This window comes from Phalangium opilio, unplaced genomic scaffold, assembly GCF_054372755.1.
Source record: "Phalangium opilio isolate 3A_F unplaced genomic scaffold, DU_Popi_V2 ptg000042l_1, whole genome shotgun sequence".
In the NCBI taxonomy this organism is placed as follows: Eukaryota; Metazoa; Arthropoda; class Arachnida; order Opiliones; family Phalangiidae; genus Phalangium; species Phalangium opilio.
The window spans coordinates 3422978-3429563 of NW_028324166.1; the positions used below are offsets into that span (position 1 = coordinate 3422978).

Here is a 6586-nt window from a genome sequence, read left to right on the forward strand (position 1 = left end):
TAAAAACGCGAAGATAACATTAATTTTAATTATCTTTTACACGCACCTTTTAATTCATAATGATAAGGTAATGGTAAGTGAAATTCATCTTTTTCATTAAGTACATAAAAACGCGAAGATAACTTTAATTTTAATTATCTTTTTCACGCACCTTTTAATTCACAATGATTAGGTAAGTGAAATTCATCTTTTTCATTAAGTGCATAAAAACGCGGAGATAACTTTAATTTTAATTATCTTTTTCACGCACCTTTTAATTTTCAATGATTAGGTAATGGTAAGTGAAATTCATCTTTTTCATTAAGTGCATAAAACGCGGGGAAAACTTTAATTTTAATTACCTTTGTCACGCACCTTTAAATTCACAATGATAAGCCGGAGGTAAGTAAAATTCATCTTTTTCATGAAGTGCATAAAGAAGCAGAGATGACTTTAATTTTAATTTGAATTATCTTTTACACGCACCCTTTAATTCGTAATGATAAGGTGGACGTAAGTAAAATTCATCTTTTTCATGAAGTGCATAAAGAAGCAGAGATAACTTTAATTTTAGTTTTAATTATCTTTTACACGCACCCTTTAATTCGTAATGATAAGGTGGACGTAAGTAAAATTCATCTTTTTCATGAAGTGCCTAAAAACGCGGAGAAAACTTTAACTTTAATTATCTTTTACACGCACCTATAAATTCACAATAATAAGCCGAGGGTAAGTAAAATTCATCTTTTTCATGAAGTGCCTAAAAACGCGGAGAAAACTATAATTTTAATTATATTTTACACGAACCTTTTTATTCACAAAATGTTAAGTTTCGTGTAAGTCAAATTCATCTTCTTCATGAAATGCATAAAGACGCAGGGAAAACTTTAAATTTAATTATCTTTCACACGCACCTTTTAATTCACAATGATAAGTTGGATGTAAGTAAAATTCATCTTCTTCATGAAATGCATAAAGACGCGGGGAAAACTTTAATTTTAATTATCTTTTTCACGCACCTATAAATTCACAATGATAAGTTGGGGGTAAGTAAAATTCATCTTTTTCGTGAAGTGCACGAAGACGCGGTGAAACCATAATTTTAATATTTTTTTGTACACACCTTTTAATTCACAATGATAAGGTATGGGTGGGAGGTGAAATTCATTCTTATTCAATTAGTGCGCGAAAAAGGGCAAACTATATTATATAGCATTGCTGATAGTAGGCAATCTTTTTTAACTTAATTGAATGACGATCTTAATAATGGGCCATCCATATTTCAATTTGAAAAAGAGAAAATATCGAAAATAATGAGGGACTCTCGTGTTAACTGTTCATATTATTTGCCAGGGCTTCCTCCCTATTTTCAAAATTATATCAAATGCAACTGCAATCACGAAATCTTTGGCGAAATCAAAGAAGAAATCACGAAATCTTTGGCGAAATCAAAGAAGAAATCATGAAATCTTTGGCGAAATCAAAAAAGAAATCATGAAATCTTTGTCGAAATCAAAGAAGAAATCATGAAATCTTTGGCGAAATCACGAAATCTTTGGAGAAATCGTGAAATCAAAGAAGAAATCATGACTTCTTTGGCGAAATCACGAAATCCCGTAAGCTTTTTTGGGAATGTCGGACCCCTAGCTGGCTTATCTCGTGTTGCTGGGAACACAGACCCTGTTTGTGCTCTTATGGAGTGTGCGGTGCTAATTATTTTCTAAAAAGAGGTCATTTATTTATTGTTAATATTTTTCCTTTTATACTTAGAAATAGGCCGTTCTTTTAAGGTATAATGTTATGTTACCTGAATAAAAACCATCGTTTTCCATTGTAATTAAAAATTTGTATTCACAATTAAAAGTAAAATTATAGGCGAAAATAGGTCTAAATTTTGCTTTAAAATAAATTATAAAAAAAATAAATAATAATGTAGTGTTGTGCTCCATATTTGAAAGTAGAGAGCCGTGGCGCGATTATTTTATCCATTACAACAACACACTGAAAAGAAAATACGTGGAACGCAATTTATTTGAAAATAAAGCCCCATTTCACTGAAACGTACCTTGCAATAAAATTTACGATAATCTACTAATGGAGAGGAATTTAATGAAACTTGCCAACCATATTTTCCCAGCACATTATAGGTGCAAATAAAAAGGTAAATTGAACTGCTGCTCCCCTGCATAGGTTCTCCATGGGATCGTTTTTTTTTTCGAGTACGTTGTCAGAGAGATAAGACAATAGGCCATTACTGGAGCTCTAGCTATTTTCCATAGCTGAGTTTTGAACTTCAAAGAGTATAAAAGCACCCTTAAGCCTAACAAATATCAGTTTAAACCGAGTGCTAACTAACGAACGTCACTCTATCCTTTTCATACGGGGTATTTTATAGTTAGTACAGTCGATTAGAAATAGAAATTGTTTCCAAGATGTATTCCAACAAGATGTTTCTCCTCTTTGCTGTATTCACTTTTGCCATTCTCGGGCTTGCGCAGTTGACGTATTCACTCCCTAAGGGTAAGAAAGCTTTAAAATAAGCTTAGTTTGAAAATCCTGTTTCTTGTGTGTAAGGTCAATTTACGAGTAAAAGAGAGCAGAAAGCAGAGTTCAATTAAGAAACCCAGCCCCAAAAAACCTACGGGTTTCATCCACCAAAAAAAAAACCTACTTAAAACCCATCACTGAGATTTTCATTTTGGTTGAATTTGAATGCTAGAATATTTTCATTTTAAAGATAGTTTAACATATTTGTTGTTTCAACTTCAAAAATATTATTTATAAATATTTACTATTTTTTATGAAAAATTTTAAGACTTTTTTTATTAAGCGGTTACTTTTGAATGAAAATTTATACAGTGCACGCAACTGCTAAAGATAAAAAACCCAAAAACCCAAAAAAACCCGATGGGCTGGGTTTATTTTATTAATATCAGGGTTTTTTTAACCCTGGCAGAAGGAGATGCAAATCATTTTTGAAAAATGGATACAACTTCAAAAAAGGTTTATAAAATGGCCTGACAGTTTTGATTTCACAAAAAATTCATACAAAACAATACAATAAGAAAATAAATTAAGTTATATTAACGAATAAATATAAGTGGTATTAATTATAATTTTAATGTATATCTGTTGAAAACTTTAATTTTAATTATCTTTCACATGCACCTTTTAATTCATTATGATAAGCTGATCGTAAGTAAAATCTTTGTCATGAAATGCATAGAGATGGAGAGAAAACTTTAATTTTAATTATCTTTCACATGCACCTTTTAATTCACAATGATAAGCTTATCGTAAGTAAAATTCATCTTTTTCATAAAATGCATAAAGACGCAGAGATAACTTTAATTTTAACTATCATTTACACGCACCTTTTAATTCATAATGATAAGGTGAAAGTAAGTCAAATTCATCTTTTTCATTAAGTGCATAAAAGCGCGGGGAAAACTTTAATTTTAATTATCTTTCACATGCACCTTTTAATTCACAATGATAAGTTGGATGTAAGTAAAATTCATCGTTGTCATTAAACTGCTAAAAACGCGGAGAAAACTATAATTTTAATTTTATTTTTACACGCACCTTTTAATTCACAATGATAAGTTGGATGTAAGTCAAATTCATCTTTTTCATTAAGTGCCTAAAAACACGGAGAAAACTATAATTTTAATTATAATTTACACGAACCATTTTATTCACAATGATAAGTTGGACGTAAGTCAAATTCATCTTTTCCATTAAGTGCCTAAAAACGCGGAGAAAACTATAATTTTAATTATATTTTACACGAACCTTTTTATTCACAATGATAAGTTGGACGTAAGTCAAATTCATCTTTTCCATTAAGTGCCTAAAAACGCGGAGAAAACTATAATTTTAATTATATTTTACACGAACCTTTTTATTCACAATGATAAGTTGGACGTAAGTCAAATTCATCTTTTCCATTAAGTGCCTAAAAACGAGGAGAAAACTATAATTTTAATTATATTTTACACGCACCTTTTAATTCACAATGATAAGTTGGATGTAAGTCAAATTCATCTTTTTCATTAAGTGCATAAAAACGTGGAGAAAACTTTAATTTTAATTATCATTTTCACGCACATTTAAATTCACAATGATAAGCCGGGTGTAAGTAAAATTCATCTTTTTCATGAATTGCCTAAAAACGCGGGGAAAACTTTAGTTTTAATTATCTTTTTCACGCACCTACAAATTTACATTGATAAGCCGGGGGCAAGTGAAATTCATCTTTTTCATTAAGTGCATAAAGATGGAGGGAAAACTTTAATTTGAATTATCTTTTACACGCACCTTTTATTTCATAATGATAAGATGATCGTAAGTAAAATTCATCTTTTTCATGAAGTGCATAAAGAAGCAGAGAAAATTTTAATTATAATTTTCTTTCACATGCACCTTTTAATTCATAATGATAAGTTTCGCGTAAGTGAAATTCATCTTTTTCATTAAGTGCACAAAAACGCGGGGAAAACTTTAATTTTAATTATTTTTACACGCACCTTTTAATTCACAATGATTAGTTGAGAGTAAGTGAAATTCACCTTTTCATTAAGAGCATGAAAACTTTAATTTTAATTATCTTTTACACGCACCTTTTAATCCACAATGATAAGTCTGGGGTAAGTAAAATTCATCTTTTTCATGAAGTGCATGAAGGCGCGGAGAAAACTTAAATTTTAATATTTTTTGTACACACCTTTTAATCCACAATGATAAGGTATGGGGGAGTGAAATTCATTCTTGTTCATTTAGTGCGCGAAAAGGGGCAAATTATATTATATAGCTTTGCTAAATTTAGGCAAGTTTTTTAACTTATTTGAATAGTAATGGGTCATCCATATTTCAATTTGAAAAAGAGAAAATATAGAAAATGATACGGGACACACGAGGGCTCAATGACTTATGTTAACTGTTCATATTTCTTGCCTGGGCTTCCTCCCTATTTTCAAAATGATATCAAATGCAACTGCAATTTCAAACAAATAATATATATATGAGGAGGATCGGAGAGACCAAATTCCCTATCAGCCCCCCCCCCTTTCAAAACCGGTACCGATCTGTGAATCGACATCAGAGTTTTGCACGTGCGCAGTCAGCGCAACAGAGAGGGGAAAAAATAGACAAGTATCCTTAACGGATCACGTAACGTCTCGCTCCTCGGCTGTAGGGCCGAAAATAAGCACAGGACACTGGACATTGTCCAATAAAATTTAAAAATGTTCCATAATTTTTGTAAAAGCTATGGGTGTCACTGGACATTTTGACCAATAAAGTTTCCGGAGTTTTGATAGTTTGACTATGAAGATGCGATACTATTTTTGCTCACTCCAGTGGACAATGTCCTATAATTTTTCCAGTCAAAGGGGGCGTCACTGGACAGATGTCCCATAAGAATTTTTCTTTATTTCCGACCCTGATTGGGCAGTGCCGTTATAGTTACCTTTCCCATTCGACTCTCCTTGAGCCCTTCCACGTGCTCACTGATGGGGCAAAAAACCTTTCTCAATCTATTATACTTTTGTTATTTCATTCAACATGGAGTTTTATAATTCAATACAATCCTAGATACGTAATCAACGTGGACTCCAGAATAAGACGTGGCATGTTTTGCTAATATTTATACATTGTTAATTTTATTACAGATCGATAAACTGATGAATTGCGCTAATTGGAAACTGGAATCTTCAAAGGCACTAAGGCAATGGGATCATTATTCAAGGGAACATGCTGCACATTTTTCACATTATGAAGATTCCATTTATAAAATTATAATTATACAGTTGGTAAATAAAAAATATATATTCAGCATTATACCCAACTTTGTTAATCAATATGTAATCCATTCCAGTACATTAATTAAAAGTATTGCCAATTATGAACTTTTCCTAAAACATTTCAAGGGAAAATCATAAATTTGAACTTCGGAAATGTTTCAAGGGAAATATTGCACAAAACGAAAAAGAGCGTTGCCCCGGTAGGACGCCTTGACCCAGAAAGGACATGCTCAGAGGGTGAAACATTTCTACAAGAAATGAATACTAAATACAGCTACTTTGTGCAGTGTTCCCTCTTGAACATTAATAAACAAACACCCTTGTGTTCCACATAAATAATTAAAGTAATTTTAAAAGGAGAATAAAGTAGTTTCCTACGATAATACCCTCGTACACATTCTGTTTTTAAAGCGAAACACAATCCTCGAATGAAAATTGGTTTAATCAAAACTGTGACGTTAAAAAAAACTTGGCTGAAGAAGGACCGTGGTCCGAAAGGTCCCAAAATTATTTTGAATTTGTAAATAAACATAAAATTTTAACGATTTCCAAGAAGTAGCAGTTTCTTATTTAAAATAACAAAGATAGTATTATAGATTTCATTGTTTTATGGTTTCACTTATTGATATTCAAATAAATTACACCATAAATTCATAAGATATGTTCCATACGTTTGTCACTGGTTACTGAGCTCTTGTCTTGAAGTGAGGGAGGTAGGTCAGAGATTCAGGGTAAAGCGAGGCCTGGTGAGGCGCTGTCAAAGGCTTAGTATTGCAGACTCGAGTGCAGACTAAATAGAAAGA

The 6586-nt window shown here is 31.7% G+C and overlaps 1 long non-coding RNA gene across 3 annotated transcripts; it reads left to right on the forward strand.

Annotated features, from left to right (window-relative positions):
* The first annotated feature begins 2204 nt into the window (after nt 1–2204).
* LOC149678410 (uncharacterized) lies at nt 2205–6338 on the forward strand. 3 transcript variants are annotated; one of them, XR_016366074.1, is made up of 3 exons: nt 2228–2499; nt 5652–5792; nt 5858–6338. It is a non-coding gene; the product is annotated as an uncharacterized LOC149678410 (long non-coding RNA). The 3 variants fall into 3 exon arrangements; XR_016366075.1 differs by having other exon boundaries at nt 6195–6338; XR_016366073.1 differs by having other exon boundaries at nt 2205–2499; nt 5652–6166.
* The last annotated feature ends 248 nt before the right edge of the window (nt 6339–6586 follow it).